Raw genomic sequence first — 19,006 nt, 5'->3', positions numbered from 1 at the left:
GCATAGGCAGGCCTCAGTCTCCTGCCCACCCTGCAATGGGAACACTGGTAAATTTTGTCTATGTGGATGCAGGTGTCTGGGATGACAGCTTCGGTACCCATCTCCAGTGAGGAGAGGAGATTCGATTGCTGTGCTTGAGTATCTGAAGTGCTGTCACAGGCAAGAATACTCATTTTATACGTTACTAAGACAGTGGGAAAAAAAGACAGTGGAAGTTCTAAAGAAGCAGGTATTAAGTCACTGGAGGAAAAATACCTCAGTGTAACACAGAATAGGTCACCTTATTGAAAAGAGCCCCCTGTCGCGGTGCTGCTCTTTCCTTTTGGTAGCTGGGGCTCTGCTTTGGGCAGAAGAACACTCCTAGCCCTGGGATCCCATCACACATGATGCTGCATTATTGTAAATGTAGGCTGCATAAAACTTAGTGTTGACGTGACAAATTGATTTTGGAGATTTTTCCCACTGACTTGGACTTTGTAAAGTTTTCTGTAACACAAAAAACACATCACAGAACGTATCTGTATCACAGAATGCTTTTGATGTAGGTGGGGATGAGGAGGTATCACTTTCTCTCTTAGCAGGTGCAGAAACAGCAGTCAAGGATGATAGAGGCAGACGTACGGCACTGTTACCTCCGTCAGAACCACATGCTTCCCGGGAAGCATCTCACCTCACAGAATGTGGTTTCAGTGTTTAAAGAGAAGGTACATTTTTTTGTTACAGCATGGCTCCTGAATGCAAGCCAACCACTTCATCTGGTGTTCAGCTGATTCAACAGCAATTCTGTCCAACACTGGGGGAGAAATTGGCAGTGCTGGACTTAGTAAGAGATGGTATGTGGTGCATCAGGCTCCAGTATTGTGCCTTCCTCAGGCGTTTTCTCCTTCAGGCATTTTTCAAATAGTTTTCATGATAGTTAACTTCAGCTTTTCTTCTGACAACTCTTAACAATGAAACTTCACCATATCTTACAATGAAGGTGGGGCTTACAGTGGTCTGAAAGAGTTGTCCAGGGCCCTAAGCTCCTTCATGACAGAGCCAGCATGAGAACCACAGTATTGCCTTCCTGAATCTCAGCCAGGGCTCTTTTCACAATGTTGCACTGCTTCCTTGATAAGATTCCCAGAAAATGGTCGTAAGTGTATGCATTTGTTGATTATACAGTGGTTTTCCATGTCCTAAAATTCAGCTTAGTATTTATCATCAATTACTGTACCTGCGTAATGCAAGCCACCATGTGGGGGATGTAAATATCACCACTCTGTAATCTCTCCATACCCCCTGCCTTGTAACAGAGCCACCCCAACTTGCCAAGGAATTGTAGAGTTTCAGATCTAAGTCTCTTAGAGTTTAATGCACACACTTTTGGACACTTCAAATTGGTAGTTTACTGACTGGCAAGAAGGGTACTGCATTTTCCTCAGTCAGATATATCATAGAGAAACAGCTGATTATATATCTAAGCCCCTCCTCATTGTTCAAGGGGGAGCATCCATTTCCCTCATTCTCAAGAATGTATGACTTAATTTTTATTCCTATTAAAGTCTGCCTGTAACTTGACACCATAGCTAAAATTTCTTATACTATAATCCTAAACACAGAGGGCTGGTGGAGGGAACTGGGGATTCTTAATAGGTGAGGGACATCTAGTGTAAACACAGAGCTGCTTACAGTGGGGTAAGGGCAAATGAGTGGACACACAGATGCAGAGCAAGGTCCTGAGCTTGCCTGCAGGCTCTGGCTCCGGACTGCCTCTCCTACCTCCTCTAGCCCCACACCTTGGACCGGCCCCTCTTCAGACTGGCTTCGTTTCAGAGCTTCACCAGTCCCCTGTTCTCCCTCTGCACCACAGTTATGCTGGGTTATGCCTTCTGCCTGAAATGCCCTTCTCTTTCTTCTCCACCTGGTTAATTTCTACTCAGCCTTCAGATTTCAGGTCAATTGTCACTTCCCCAAGACAGCCTCATAATAATTAGAAACCTCACATACCTTTAGGGTTAGGTATAGAGTATCTCACCATTTGCCTTATCATTTAGAAGGGAGCTGTTCCTCAGAGTGAATGCTCAGTTTGGCCCAGTAGCTTAAACAAGTCCTGCTTTGAGGTCTCATCAGATGAATCTTGTCAAAATCACTTGAACTAACTATACATCCAACAATCCACTTATCCATCCATCCATCCAACTAATCATTCACCAGTATTCACTGGGGCCCCTGTACGAGCCAGGTAGTAGGTACAAGGGATTTAGGCTGCCTCATGACCAGATATAGTTCAGGTAGCTGGTAAATTTTTCTGAACTATTAAGGCCAATTCCAGTCAGTGCTGGCCTTTCTGGAATGGCGTCTACATTACCCTGCCTGCCCTAGGGCTTCTGCAGTCTTCCGGGGCCACAACATCTAAATGGAATCCGTGACTCATTCTCTGTCCCATGATGTGTGGCTGAACCACAATGACTCCATTTTGTCAGCTCCTTTTTGGCCTGCAGTCCTATCCCCGCCCCTTTTCTCAGTGACAGAGCTTTACCCTAACTCACAAGGAATGCCCCAAACCAGGTGAGCTCCCTATCAACTTTTACCCTTGCCTTCATCTGATATGAAACCTTGAAGAGTGCCTTTTGCTGACACAGGTAGTTAATAGCCAGGAGAGCCCCAGGGAGAGGAAAGGCCCTCAGTTCCAGTTGTTGGGACATGCTTCTCACTTGGTAGTCAGGTTCTGTCTTTAGTTTTAACCCCTGTAAATCCACCTGAACCCCTTTCAGAGGTGTGGAGAGCAGCTGTGAATGCCTCTGGGTCATCTGTCTGCCCAGTCCTTCCTGCCTATGTGTAAGTTACCAGAATAAAGTTCATAATTGTACTTTATGGAGTTGCCTGCTTCGTTTTTCAGTCTCAAAGTTCCCTCTCAGTTCAGAGGATATTATTCAGTATCTCCACCTCCCAACACATGGTGCTGTTTATTTTCCTCACAGCTCTGATTCCTATCTGAAATTATCTTACTTACTTGTTTACTTGTTTATTGTCTGTCCCCTACCCCTGACTCGTGGAAGTGCCTTGTCCACCTTGTTCACTGAATCCTGCCAAAATCCTGACTGATGAAAATCTGTTCTATGAATCAATGAATTGGTTCTAAAGAGAAAACACTTCTGAGCTCTGATTTGGAGCAGGGCTAACAGACAGCCGCTATTGACTGGGAGGTTACAGCGAAAAGACTGGGAGGAATCCCTGCAGTACGTAAAATATACAGAGGAATCTGTGGGGTGCCCCATCTGGTCTGGATGCTCTTCCTCAGGTGAAGGCAGTTGGCAGCCACTGCTGGTCCTCCCAGGGATAACAGGCTTCTGCAAAAGGGAAGCTGGGCCAACAGGAAACTCTGCCTCTCCAGATGGTAACAGAAACTCCTCTGAGATGACTGCAGCAGTGATTCTCCAACACTGGTGTGAATCATAATCATCTGGGAAATTTGGTGAAAACACAAAGGCCTAGGACTTATCCTCCTTCAGCAAGTCCTGGCATTGAAATCAAGCAGGACCCTGTGGGGCCCTCCTGGGTACAAAAGCCACTCTGAGTCACCCATTTATTTTTGTAGTCTTTTAGGCCTTCCCTGGGTTCCAAAGAGCAGACACAAGCGGTTACTAATTAGGGAAATAAAGGAATGTAGAAACAAAGAAAAAACAGTGAAGCAAGAAAAGTAATGATAATACTTCAGTGACAAAACAGAATCCGAGTTCTTCCTAAAGGAATATACATAACAATCTGATGCATATCTTTGAGTTGTTTTGTAGAAACTAAGACCTCTGCCCCAGTAGAGGATGGTGACTACATGTTGACAGCAATCACACAGACCTCAGACAGGTTGGAACCAGAAGGCTGATGACTAAGATTTCTAAAACACCACCAACCAACCAAAAGAAAGTCATACACCCTGCAGCTCTCACCCCAAATATTGCCTTTAGAATCCCTTCCCTGAAAGCCATCAGGGAGCTTGGGTCTTTTGAGCAAAAGCTTCCCATTCTCCGTTCTCCTTGCTTGGTGCCTGCAGTAAATGCTGTACCTTCCTTCACCACAACCCAATGTCAGTACATTGGCTTTGCCGTGTGATGGGCAAGTAGACCCAAGTTTGGTTCAGTAACAGCATCTCTGTTCTCTATTAGCTCTCTAGCTAATTCTGACACATACTAAAGTTTGATAACTACTGCTCTGTATGACTGCATTTCCCAAAGTTTGCTCCATAGAACACTAGTTCTCAGAGTGTTAATGGTTAAATAAATTATCAGATTAAAGTAAGTTTCCCTACTGCAGATGGTTCAGAATCATTAAAATGAAAACATACCTTGTGACTCTCTCAGAGCAGGAAAAAGTACACAAATGCTTCTCAAACTTATTTGGCCATGGAACTATTTCTTCTAGAGAACATGCATTAACATCTTCTGCAACTACTATAGTTAGTGTTCAGAATATACTTCGGTAAACACTGCAGAATTGCAATCACTCCCCGCCTCCCACATCTTAGGAGAACTTAACACTCTCTATCTTGAGGCAGCACACACTTAATAGCCAGCATGGCCTATTTTTAGGTGATTTTGGATTCACCTAAAACCTTGCTTCTCAAAGTATTCTGTGAACCAGCAATTTCCAGCATCATGTGGGAGTAAGTTGGAAATGCAGAATCCCAAGTCTCACTCCAGAGTTACTGAATTGGAATCTGCATTTTCATAGGATCCCTGGGTGATTCATATGTACCAATATAAAGAGGTTCTTAATATGGGGGACAGGAAGGCAGAAATACTTAGGGAGCCATTCAGTATGCAATTACTGGTCCTCTCCTCATCATCCCTTTTCTGATTTACTCTTGGAAAGAGAGAGAAGGGGGAAAAGTACCCCTTGGTAATACTGATACACTCTGACTCTTCCCTTCTTTGGTTAAGTTTTTCCAAGGTTGGGTTCCTGACAGAGAGAGTCAGGGATAGAAGTCCTCACAGATTTAGGAAACCCAGCAAGAAGCAAACCCTTTCTGAAATTTAAAGTGTTCATCAAACAATAAATTATATACATTAATTCATTTGAATATAACAGAGAATAAAGTGGTTGTGACTCAGATTGCTTCGGATTCTATTATTGTTTTTAGGCTTCTTAGCACAAGTGAACTAAAAGTGAAGCTCCAAGTTATCCTGTCTCTCTATTCTTCAGAGATTTCACCTCTATCTCTGAAATATTTTGCCAAGTGTACCACCCTGTGGATCATCCAGGTAATCTATCTTCTTTTTTTTTCTGTTCATATGTCCTTTCTCCAGTTTGTGGCCTTTTGCTATATACCTGAATTCTCTCCTTTGCCTTACCTTTTGATTTTCAGTAGTTTTATCATGATGTGCCGAAGTGTTGTCTTTGTATTTAATTTGCTTATGGTTGGTTCTTGAATCTGTGGCAGAGTTTCATGAATTTGTGTATTAATATCATTCTTCATTTGGAAAATTTTTGGCCATTATATCTTCAAATATTGCTTTTGCATCATTCTTTTGCATCCTTCTAGGGTTCATATTATATGTGTTATACATTTTCACTGTGTCCTATGTATCTTTTATGCTTTTTTTTCTATATTCTCTATTTCTGTTTTCTCTGTGCTTCAGTTTGGGCATTTTCCTTTGGTCATTATTCCTGTTCATTAATCCTGTCTTCTGTTTCTAATCTTTATTAAACCCAAAATATGAGACATTATATTTTTAAATTCTAAAATTCCCATTCTTTTTTAGAGATTATAATTCTCTAAAAATTATCCATTTTAAAATTGATTTTCTCTATTTTTTTTGAACATATTAGACATAGATATTTTGACGTTTATTTTCTTGAACATATTACTCATAATTATTTCAAAGTCCTTGCCTGCTAACTCCAATATCTATTGCACCTGTGGTTATATTCCTACTGAATGTTTTTTCTTATGGTTTTCAGTAATATGGTCCTGAATTATAGCATATCTAGAAAACTTTTATTGAATGTTGATCATTGTGAATAAAAATTACATAGCTACAAATGATTTTCTTCTTTCTTCACAATGGGTTCATCCTTTCCTCTGCTAGGCAGATGAAAGTAGAAACTGATTATCTTAAAGAGAATGAACTGAGTTGAGGCTGACTATTGGTAAGGTTCAGCCTACCTCTGACTTGTTTCTGTCACTAAGATGTTGTCCTTCAGGGTTTTCAACTGAATGTCTGGTGTGTTCACTGGTCTCCCTCCTCTTAGCAGGATCCATTTTTTGTCTCTTCCGCATTATAAAAAAGTGAAAAATTACTTTCTGATTTTCAGAGGTTTTTAGCATAGCTTACAAATCCTAAAGTCTACTCTTTGTTTCCCCAGTACCACAAATCCATGAAGAAATGCTACTGTTTCACAAGTTTTCTGCTTAGCTTTTTAATCACCTGCCCTCACCAATTCAGAAGTTTGTAAATGTCTTGAGGATTTTGTGTTTGAAGTCCCTTAAGCCTTTAATTATACTTCTATGGCCCCACAAAACCATTAAAATCTCTGCTCGTTTTTTCTTCCTCACAGCAGTCTGGAAAAATCTCAGATTGCCAATCTCTTAGAATTTGCGTATGCCCCAAGGGAAAAAGCGACTGCAGGTAGATGCCGGAGAGCTGACATTCTCACCTCTTGAGAAATTTAACCATTCTTCTCCTCTTTCATTTAGCAGCTGTCTGACGTCTTTAAACAAGTGAAACTATGTCTTATCCAGTGTTTGTAGTTGTTCTTTTAGGAAGCACTGGTCAACCTCAAATTACTCCATTCTACCCAGAACTGGATGTTCTTATCTGGCCTTTTGGATTGACACTTTAATCACATACTTTCTCTGATTTTTCATTTTGGTTTAATTCTGGATGTGATTTCTTGGATCACTTTCAGTTCTGAGCCATGCAGCTTGCTCAGCTCCTTCCCCAGCACAGGTTCCCAACACAGGTCAAGTGTCATAGACTTCCACCTGATCAGATGGAAGATTACCAGAAAAAAACTACTATGAAATTAAAACAGTATAGGATGAACACAGAGTGAGCCAACTGCAAGGAATCACTTTTGGTAGAAGAATGATTATTTGTACTCGTAAGTAATATTCACTTAACAAAAGAAAATGTTTTCTCTAGATACTAATTATTTAAAGACTGCTTTTCATCTGAAATATTCTCATACTTTCCTAATATGAATCCAAAATACACACATCTGATACCTTGAAGGTAGAACCTACTACTTCCAATCTCTTGATAACAGAAAATAGGAAAAATAACAGATTAAAGATTTTTGAGAGGCCATGGATCCTGAAATATTAGGTGGCAACTTACAGCACAGAATAAACTTTTCCTATTCACGCTGAAATCTTATGAGAGAGGGGGAGAGGGAGAGAAACAGAAGTTGAACAAACGTGTAATCATACAACATTAGGTTATTACTGTAATTTGATGTGCTTCTTCAAACCAATTATATGAACCCTTAAAGGCAAGGTTCCTCTGTAGCTCAGTAATCCAGACAATTTCAAGTGATTTGAGATCTAATAGACCTATTTTGTTAGCAAAATAGTTACGGGAAATAGTATTAAAGTATGTATTTCTATTCAATAGAATCAACCTCAATAAATGTACTTACTTTGTTTACCAAATGACCACTTATATTGTTCCTAAAAATTTCCAACACTGGTCATCAACTCTTTGAATCTACTTGAGATAAACATACTATTCTTTTTTCTTATTTTGCGTCATTATAATGTTTATTCAAACATCAGCCTAATGCTGATTATTACTGTGCATCCTGTCTAAAGTGCTATGAGTAGATTACTTTAGTATTTTGTGCTGTAGCAATCACTTCTTAAAATACCAGTAACGATTCCAGTGGATAAAACATTCAATAGTCTTTCATAAATAGAACCTGCTCTAAACATGTACAAAATGTCTATTCTCATTTCTTTGCTAATGCCATGTTTCATCGAACTGAAGTTCTTTCCTGCAGGCTTTACCTCTAAAGGGTTGGCATAGAACATGAGAGAAAGTGATAATCAGCTCATCTTAATAAAAACAGTGGGACATACGCTAATATTCCTTAGAGCTATCATAGGGGACAAAAAATAATTTTCCCTCTATCCTTCTAGGTTCTGAGCTGAGACCCCACTGTAATAGAAGACAATTTAATGAGAGAAAAACAATTTTAATTAAGTATGCACGTATGTATACATACAAGAGCCTTGCAAGGAAATGAGACTCAAAGAAATGACCATAGCAAAGAAGGAATAAATTTGTAAAGAACTGATAAGAAAAAGGGGTTTGGGCTAGGGGTAGTAAAATGGTGAAGAAGTAACAAGGTGTGTTTAATACAGCCTTGCTGGCCCTAAATTCCCTGACTCTGGTGACAAGAATGCCTTTACCCTCCTGGTACAGGGAGGGTAGATTTCACATGGGAGATTTATCTCCTGCTTTAAGGGGGACAAAGGAAGGTCAGCGTACCCTTTTTGCACTGGCTATTTCTCCAGTTCTTTTATTCAAAATAATCAATATGCTAAAGTGGCATAGTTTGGGGTGACGTATTCTGAACCCCTACACTATTTATCTAACTCAAGCTAAATGTGCTTCATCATTCACAACTCAGAGATTGTTGTGGCACTTTTCCTTAAAGAAGGACAGAACTTTAGAGATCTTTAGCCTCCTTCTTGTTTTACACTTGGGGAAACCGAGACGTGGATTGATAGTGTGACTTTCCGAGAATCACCTAGAGAGTTAGTAGCAGAGAAAGGAGGACATTCCGAGTCTCTTTCCTTAAATTTCATGCTCCTTGAGAGCACATAACAAATATACTTTTCTTCAGAAGCTTACTTTTCTCTTATATTGCATCTCTCTATAAAAAATATCTAAATCAGATTCCGTGTGTAAACTGTGTACTGTATACTACCCTTGTATAAAAAGAAAAAGAGAAGAATAGGAAATACATATTTGTAAAAGGAAAAAATGGAAAGATAAACTTAAAATCTAAAAACAAATAGTTCCCTTTCTAAAAGGAGGGAGAGAACAGGAAGGACAGGAGTGCTATAGGGAAGACTCTGAATTACTTTGTTTTATGATTTTGATTTTGGAATCATGTAAATGTTTTACATAATAAAAAAACAATTTAAATGTATAAAAATTGAAAACAATGACAAAGATGCAGAAATAACTAAAGGAATGAAAAATAGAAACCAACATGATTACAGTCAGGAATGATTTTAAGTGGTTTACCTTCCAGTAGTGATACTCAAACATGACAACGAAAGACCCAACTTGGATCAATATTTCTAACGAAAAGAAAGCCAGCAGTGTATATATGCATGTATATATGCATTCCCCAAGATTTTGTAACATATGTTTCATGGCCAATCTCAGACTGTGCCATTCTTAAAGATGGTATGTACTGGCTCTGATTTAGGCTATATAGTCAGATTAATTTCAGATCCACTATTTACTACTCTTACCACCTTGGGCAAATTAACATCTCTGTGCCTCCATTTGCATATATGTGAAGGGCAGACAGTAATGGTTCCTACCTCAAGGACTTGCTGTGAGCATTGACGTAGATAATCCACATAAAGAGTTGAGCACAATCTCAGGTATATAGTGAGAACTCAATAAATTTTAGCAATTATTTAAAGAAACACTATTTTAACAAGTAAAAGTAACTAAAAAATAAAACTAAATAGATCTGTTTTTATATTTTAAAATGTGAACTACATTATACATACAAAAGAGTATATGTAAAATATGAGTATTTTTTATACAGGGCCTCATAAGCAGTGAAACGCTCTTCCTGAAGGATTTCAGCATTAGAAGCTGTAACGCAGAAATGGGGCACAATTGGTGGGGAGGTCAGGGATTTCCTCACAAGGCTAGGGGAAGGTAAACCAGCTAAAGCTGAGCTGGAGAATTGAGATTGGTGTATGCAGCTGATTTAGGTTTAGGTTTGTGACATGAGCCAGACCTCAGAGACAGTCTCCATTTTGTGGGTCCAGATGCCCAAACTAACTCTATCATTAGGAGTGTTGATATGAACATTCTTAATATATTTTTCCAGGTTTAAATGCACAAGAATTTTTCTAGCACATACGCTTGGGAGTGGAATTGCGATGTTATGAAATGCACATTTAACTTGACTGGGTAATTGCACAATGTTTTCTGAAGTGGTTGTTCTAAGTATGAGTGTTGTTCTTGTGTCGCTTCCTCATCAGCACTATGTTTGTCAGCCTTTTTAATTTTAACCATTTTGATGGATGTGTATTGACACTTCATTTTTGTTTGAGTTTACATTCCACAATTACAAATTAGGTTGAGACTTTTCTTATGTTAATCAGCCATTTACAAGCCCTTTGCCCAATTTTCTATTAGATTAGCTTTCTTTTTCTTTTTCTCTCTTTTAAAAAAGATCTTTATCTTTTCTGACTTTCTATTTTCTTTGTTTTTGTTTTAATAGAAAGTCAAGAGGCTAATGCAGTCATTTTTTCATAGTCTTTTCCTTTATGCTTAGTGCTTTTCTGTTTCTTTTCCTACCCCAAATCATAGAGATATTCTTACATATTAATTAATGTTTTATCATTGAATATGAAAATTGTCTTAGGATTTTGGTACATACACTTTCTAGGTTATTAGAGTTCCTTTCAATTCTTAGTATGCTAAGAGGTTTTTTGTTTTTGTTTTTTATATCACAAATGGATATAAATTTGAAGTTTTTTTTCTGTACCTAATGAGGTATTGTTTAGTTTTTCTCTTTTAATTTCTTAATGTAGTGAATTATAGGAACTTATAACATTAAATAAACTTGAATTCTTGGAATAAATCATACTTGGTCATTATGTATTATTTCTATATATAATACTGCATTTAGTTTAAGACTGATTGGCCTGCAATTTTCCTTTCTTATGTTGACATTGTCTTATTTGGATATCAAAGTTAGGCTAGGACTTACTATTTTCTGGAACAAATTGGGCAAATTTGAAATTATCACAGAATAAATATTTGTTTGAATGAACTACCTGGGTCTTTGTTTTCTTTGTGAGATTTTAAACTGCTGATTTAATTTTCATTGGTCATAGGATTATTCAGGTCCTTTATGTCCTGACTTTAGTCAATTTTAGTATGCCTCTCTTTTTTCCTACTAATTTATCTATTTATCAAGTGAAAATTTAAGAATTCAAGAAACTCTTATATATTTTCAGTCTATAGAACATTTGCCTTATTTCCTCCGTCTCATTTCTAATGTTATTTTTTGTCTTCTCTCTTTTGTCCTTGGTTAATTCTGCTGGAAGTTTATTATTTTATTAATCTTTTCAGGGAATAAAGTCTTGTCTTTGTTGTTTCTTTCTGTTAAATTTTTCCTTTTTATTTAATAAAATGTTTTTTATCTTCTACTTGATTTGAAGTTATTCTGTTATTGTTTTTCTAATTTCTTAAATTGGAGACTTAACTCATTGTTTTAGGATTTCTTCTTTTCTAATATAGTGCTAAATGCTATAATTTTCTTTTTTAGTACCTCTTTAATTATATCCCACAAATTTCAGTGTGAAATGCTTTTGTAATTTTTAATTCTAAGTTTTTCCTAATTTGATTATGCTTCCTTTTCGTCTCTTACCTGAAAGTGTATTTTTAAAATTTTCAATTGTATGAGTTTTTCCCCAATTTATCTTTTGTAATTAATTGTAAATTTATTAGATAATAGAATATGTGGTTCTCTGGCATTAGTCCTTTGAAATTTGTTGATGCTAGCTTTTTGGCCTACTATATGATCAATTTTTGTACATGCTTAAAAAATACGTGTTCTCCTACTGTTGACTGCAATGATACCATATCTATCTATCTATCTATCTATCTATCTATCTATCTATCTATCTAAATATATATAATACACTTATGAAATCAAGCTCATTTATTTGTCTGCTCATTATATCCTTCCTATCCTCACTGGTTTTATTTTGTCTCTATGATCTCGTCACTTTTGAGAAAACTACTAAAATCTCTTACTATAGGGTTGTATTTATCAATTTCACATATCAGTTCTGTCAATGTATAATCTAAATATATTTAGGATATATTATTAGGTACAAAAATTTGGCATTTTTATGCCCTAGGAGTGCATAAAATAGAATTGAATATTTTATTATTTTATGATGACCTTCCTTATCTCTGTTAAAGTTTTTTGCCTGAAAGTCAGTTTTCTCTGATGTTTATACAGCTACAAATTTTGGTTGATATTTGCTTAGTTTTTTTCTATCCCATTACTTTCAGTTTTCCCTCATCCTTAAGTTTTGGGTATGTCTTTTGTAAACAAAATACAACTGAATTTTTTTTTCTGGTCTGGTAAATTGGCTTTCTAATTTGACAGTTTAAACTGTTTGCAATGATTGTGATTCGTATTTGGATTTAATACCAGCATCTTCTTTTATGTACTTTCTCTTTGTCTTGCTTTAAAAATTTCCCTTCTTTTTGCCTTTTATTTTGGATTAATTGATTTTTTTCTTTCTTATTCTACTTTCCTCAGCTATTTGTTTGAGGATTATATACTTTACTTCTATTCTGTAGTAAACTCAGTTTTTATTTATGTAAACCTTTTTTACTTGATCTCACTCATGAAAGATGGCTTCACTGTATATGGGATATTAACTTGATAGTTTCCTCTCTGTACATTGAAGATTCTCTTCATTGTACATTCTCTTCTGGTTGATACTGTTGCTGTTGAGAAGTAAGTTGTCTAAGTTTTCTTCCTTTGTAGGTGATCTTTCTTTTCTCTGTGTTTTTAAGAGTTTTTTGGTTTTGGTACGGTGTTCTAAAATTTTACTATAATGGGGATAGTTAGGAATTTTCTTGTATTTTATTCATTTGGGGATTCACTGGGCTTCTTGAATTTGAAAACTGGGTTTTTCCAACAATTCTAGAACAGTTTCAACTAATACTAGTTTTGGGGTTGACTTTTTTCCCCTAAATTGTCTACTTCTGGAAAGCTGAGGAGACCTTCTCACTCTATTCTCTTTTCCTCTTAACTTTTCCTTTGTATATTCTCTTTGCCTCTCTGAGGTTTTTTTGGATAAATTCTTTGGCACTATTTTGCCATTCAATAACAATTCCTTTAGCTGTATCTCATCTGCTATTTAATCTATCCATTGAGCTTTATATTTCAGTCCTTATGTTTTTAAATTTCACTATATTTTTCCTTTTTAGAAATTCTTTGTGATTGTTTATAATTGTTTTTTTCACATATCTTTAAGTTTCTTTTTTTCTTTGTATATTCTTTCAAATTGTCAATTGGTACTCAGCATCATTCTCACTCACCTTCTTTATTATTCCCATATACCAGGGATTAGAAGCCTTGAAACTATATTTCTCAGAATCGCCCACCAACCGAGTCTTAGTTTAGATCTGCCAAAGAGAGGCACTCGTCCAATTTGGAAGGCAGAGAGAAGCAGAGGCTGTTACTCTTCTTTTTGCAACAAGAGATAGATACATTAGTTTTGGCAGATACAGAATTTTGCAGCAACCTCTAGATTTTCTGCAATTGTTACTTCAGTGCTGAAGGCAGCTGTGACCACTGGCATTCATATTAGGCAGCATAACTAGGTTCTTCTTAAGCAATAAATTAACCCTGAAATCTAAGTGGCTTAACGTAAAAGAGAGCTTTTTTTCTAATGAATACTTTATGTCCACTACAAATTGACAAGGTACTCTGCTTCACACAGTAATTTAAGGTTCCAGGCTGACGGAGCTCCCACCATCTTTGTAACTATACTGATTAAAACTTGTGTCCTTCTAGAAAACCATGTCACAGAAATAAGGAGACAGAGAATTGCATGTGGAGTTTTCTTTATAACCCAGAGCTGATGCATATAACGTCTCACATATCAATGGCCCTACATAACTACAAGCAGCTGAAATAAAGGAAAGCAAGTAGAATATTTGGCAATCTTTTTCTGTCTCTGGCAGCTTTTTGAGTTCTTGGCTTGGGCTCAGAAGTAATATCTTAATTTTCTGCAAGTTGGCAGTGAACTTGAAAACAAGTGATGGCCTTCCCTGACTCTTTCTCTTTCAGTGCTTCCAGTGGTTTTATAAGAACCTAATTCCCTGATTAGGATTTGTAGGAATCTAATCTCTTCTAAATTGGTTTCTGTTCTTCTCACTGAGTCCTGACTGATTAAGTATTCTGTACCAGAAGCAGTTCTGGGAAATAAAGTCTCAAAGATGTAAATCTGGCCTACTTAGGTTTAAAGGGATTGATAACTGTTGATAGTAGTTTATGATATACAGTGACAAAATATGTATTTATCTGTTTTCAGTTGTTTTTTGCTTGGAATGGAATGTTTATTGAGAAGAAGTCTTTGGGAAAACAAGTGGCTGCTAAAATGGGTTATTATGGTAGGAATAATAATAAAAAGGACTATGGAAAATTCTAACTGAATTTACAATCTTAAGGTTTTAAATTCTTGGGTTTAGACATGGTTGAAAATCATAATTATGACCGTGCTAAAAAGAATGCATTATCTCTTGTAATTATAGTGTTAATATATCTTAAAACTACAGTCAAAGTTTGATTCTGCAGGCTGCTGATTTACAGAATAAGTGTAGGTAGCTTTTGTGAAAATTGGAGCATTGATTGAGACCCTGAAAATCACAGTAGGGAAATTTGGGTGAGTAAATATAAATCTGAAACCCTCAAATCCCAGTAAAACGTCCTCCTTTCCTGTTGCTTGAAGATTTTCCCTTGCTTGAAGATTCTATTATGGTATTACCATAGGCAATTACTTTGAAAGGGGATGCTGATTTTTCTTAAGACCTACCCCAAATCCACACTGTTTCTAGATTGGTAACCAGTGCATATCCTCAAAATGCTATAAGGGACAAAGTGTAACCCACAGCAGGTAGCTGAAATACCAAAAGAATTGCATGACGTGGCTGATTTATATTGGCAGACACTTGGAGACCATGTGTGGGAATGGATTATAAGTGTACTAGACCAGTTAGGAATAGGCTAACACTGTCTCATGAGGTACTTAACAGAAATTCTGGATTTATTGTGTTCACTCAAGCAACTGGGAGTGGTTCTGCAGTTTATTTAGCTGATTTCAACTGGAATCAATAGTGGTCTACATTAAATAAAGTTGAGTTGCTAGAATATTCTTGATATAACACAGAGGGAGGAATCTAAAGGCTTAAGAGGACGGGGAACGCTGGAGTGATTATATCAAGCTTGTCTCTTTCACTATACTCTCTCAGAAGGGCGGTTGGACAGGACATGGACAGGCAATGAGAAGAAGATTGAGTGTCCTAGGAAAGGTCTGCAGTAGGTTTCCTCTGCTCTTCTGAGATGATGATGGGAAATGTTATCAATGGAAAGAGCCCTTACATTGTAGTGAGGATGACAGGATCCTGAAGTGGTACTAATTAAGTGGCAGCACTTAACTTCCAGAGACAAAGTAAATGTGGTTACTATAATGGGTGGCAGGACCAGAGTAATAATCAGCATGGTTTTACCCACAGACATCTTTGGTAGCACCTTACTGATGTCCCTTGGACTGAAATAGGTAGCCATTTTGTTTCAGAACAGAGATCTAAGTCATAGACAATCATGTTCTCATCCCCAGTTTCCAACCTGAGCCAGCTCACAGGCCCCTGTGAATGGAGGAGAATCTAGTCAACTTGATGAAGGATCCTGTAACAATGGCACAATTGTGTACTGTAAATCTGTTACCAAGCCTTTCTCACAGGAACCTGTGGCCATCTACCAGAGTTAATCCACAGTAGGTAAAGTAAAATACCCACGTTTTCCAGGACTTACTTCTCACTGGCCCTGAGCTGATGCAAACCCCCAAGAAACCAAAAGTCCCCTGAAGTCTATCAGTTAAAATAGGAGCTTTGGAGTTGAAGTGAAAAATGGAATTTTAACCTAAATCCGTATCACAATTGGCCTAGGAGGTTTGCAAAACCATATTGTGCTCATCTTTGAAAGTATGACTGAAATAGATTTAATCAGCTACTGGCAATATTCCCACATTGGCATCCTCATCTTTGGCGTAAAGCTTTTATGATAGGATAGGCCCTTATATTTGCTTCCCCAAAATAGTAAACAGTAATTAACACTCATACCTGAGGTAATTGCAAAGATCAGTGCCACCATCAAATCTTTAAAGCTGCAGGGCCATTGATTTATTTCACGTCAACATTAACTCATCTGCTTGGTCCATACAGAATACAGATGAATCTGAAATAATGACAGTGGATTATTGCAATTATTACTGCAGATGTTACAGACATGGACCCCTTGCTGGAACAATAGCTGGTATTAGCTATTGATCCAGATAATGTTTTCCCCGTCTATTCTGAATAGCAAAAAACATCAGAAGCAGTTTGCTTTAATCTATCAGGGACAGTAGTATACCTTTATCATCTTTCCTCAGAGCTAGGTCAACATTCTGGTTTTTGGCAATAATCGTGCCCACAGAAACCAAAGTTGTCTCACTACTCTACAGGACAGTGTGTTAGTCCATTATGTGGATGACTCACATTGATTCGACCAGGTGAGTAGGAAGTAACAGGTACTTTAGATGCCCTGGTAAAATACTTGCATGCTGGAGGTGGGAGAAACACCCCATGAAAATTCAAAGCATGTCAATTTGGTGAAATTTCTAGTTTTGTGATCTGGGAAATGCGCTATCTCCTAAAAAATAGAAGACAAATTGCTATACCTTACACCCTTATCACTAAGAAGGCTTGGTGGGTTTCTTTGGTTCTTAAAGGCAAGGTGCATCACATTTGAGCATGCTGCTCTGACACATTACCAGATAATGACCTGTAAGTTTGTCAGTTTTGAATGGGCCTAGAATAAAAGAAGCTCTGCAGCTGGTCCAGACTGCTGTACAAGCTGCTCTGCTCTTTGAGTTTAAGATCCAGCAGAGCCAGCGGCTAGAGATGCTATAGGGAGCTTTGAGATATGCCCTAGGAGAATCAGAGTGCAGATGCCTAGGATTTGAGAGCAAAGTCATGCCCTCTTCTGAAAATAATCATTCTCCATTTATGAAATAATTCTTAGCTTTCTACTAGAAGAGGTTGAATGCAGAGACAGATCACCACATGACCATGCAGCCTAAGCAGTACATCATGACTTAGCTATCATCCACCAAACCACAAAACTGGATGTTCATAGAGCACGCCATGATCACAAGAAAGAGGAAGAGCTGTCTATGAGACTGAAGTCCAATAGATGTTGAAGACTAAACCAAGTTGTGTGAGTAGCTGGCTCAGGCTCACAGGGCACCTGTTCCTGTTGTTACTATCTCTCCCTCAAGTCAGACCTGGGGTCTTTTAAATAGTTCCTTATGAGTAGTTGTCTGAAGAAGGAGTTCCCTATGACTAGTTATCTGGGCCTGGCCCATGGATGGCTTCACACAATATATCAGCACCAGCTAGGAAGACTTATTCTAATGTTAAATGAACTTAATGTGAGAACTAACGTATATAGTAGATGTTCCCTAAATGTTAGCCTAGCTCAGCAATTTGAAAACTATGTTCTGTAGATTGTCACTGAGTAAGAAACTCAAAAAGAATTTCTGGTCTAGTAAGTTTTAAAATTTTTGAACAGAACCTTAAAAAGAAACTGCAGGAATTCTAAAGGAGATAAGATACTAAGATATATTTTGAATTTCAGCATTTCCAAAACTTATTTGACCTTAAGACTCCTTCTTTGCAGAGTATTTCATAGGAGTAGTACTTTTCAAAATCTGCCTTGGGAATTGTGGTTTTTAATAATGTAGGCTTTGACAGAATATTAGTTTTAATAGCCAGGAATGAATATTAAACTTTTATACTAACTGATTAGGGTGTAAGATGTGCTCATTTTGGTTATTCTAAAGGACTTGAATTCCTAGATCAAAAAAGAGATTCTAACAAAAGATCCTTGCCAGGAGGGTAATGTAGGTGGCACTCCCCAAAAGGAGTGTGTAAATCAAATTTAGTGATGATATTTCCATTTTGTAACAGGGATCAGGATTACAAGAAGATCATAGCTCTGTGAATCCAATTAGGATATAATGAAATGCAGTCTTCGAGCTTACAAACCAACAGATTTACAAAGAGGAAAAATATAATAATAAGCATGGTATTTGGCACTATAGTTACACACTAGGTTACTCAGATTATTAAAATTGTTCATAATTTCAAAATTGAACGTATCTAATTTTACACAGTGCATTGAAGTTCATGGAGTCAACAATATATTATACTTGCCTTTGAGACACAGTGGGAGGAAAGAATTGTAAACAAGATAAGGGCACGAGGTTAGGATAAAGAAAAAAATTAAATTTAATTACAAATGGCTTTTAATAACAGACCATGTCAACATTATTATGTGTAGAAACAACAAAAGATTGATCAGGCCAAATTTCTGAGAACTCTATTAATTTGAGAAGCCCAGGAGTGAGTGTGCCTATCCAATCAAACTTAGTTTAATTTTGATCCCATTCCTCATCCCTGCTACCAAATTCAACATTTAATGTTCTATTTGTAAGGGATATGAGATGAAGAGGTGGTAGAGTATAAGGGCGTAGTCTGTTTGTTTGTTTTGCAAACTCCATATCTAGCTCTATTGCAGCTGTCACATAATATTGTAGTCCAGCTCTTCTCAACATGGATTTTGGAAGAGAATTAAACTATAATCCTCTCAGGAATCCACTGTGCACAATGAACTAACTTCCCTCATCAAGAGCATCAAGAACACAGCTTGGAAGGATTGAGAAAATAGTCATTCAAATAATTTTCTTTAGGCCTAATTCTCTAGTGAAACCTTGTTTGATAGGGGCTGTCCTGGACTACTGATTTCAAAACACCAGACAATGAAAGCTTAAAAAATTCCTGCATATTCTGATTTGATTGATTAGGAATGAGCTTCAACAGTATGTATTATAATATTTCTCTAGGTATTTCTGATGTAACCAAGTCTAGGAATGACTGCTGCACATATAAATACTGATTACCAAGATGCC

The 19,006-nt window shown here is 37.2% G+C and overlaps 1 long non-coding RNA gene across 2 annotated transcripts in view; it reads right to left on the bottom strand.

The window, feature by feature from the left end:
* Nucleotides 1-16,015: 16,015 nt before the first annotated feature.
* The window catches only part of LOC105093859 (uncharacterized), a 324,842-nt gene continuing 321,851 nt past the window's right edge, over nt 16,016-19,006 (bottom strand). For both annotated transcript variants that reach the window (XR_010381944.1, XR_010381945.1), the window contains exon 6: nt 16,016-16,230. This is a non-coding gene — a long non-coding RNA (uncharacterized LOC105093859). The remainder of the gene's footprint in view (nt 16,231-19,006) is intronic.

This window comes from Camelus dromedarius, chromosome 8 (assembly GCF_036321535.1).
Source record: "Camelus dromedarius isolate mCamDro1 chromosome 8, mCamDro1.pat, whole genome shotgun sequence".
Classification (NCBI taxonomy): Eukaryota; Metazoa; Chordata; class Mammalia; order Artiodactyla; family Camelidae; genus Camelus; species Camelus dromedarius.
This window is presented reverse-complemented; position numbering and strand designations above follow the sequence as displayed.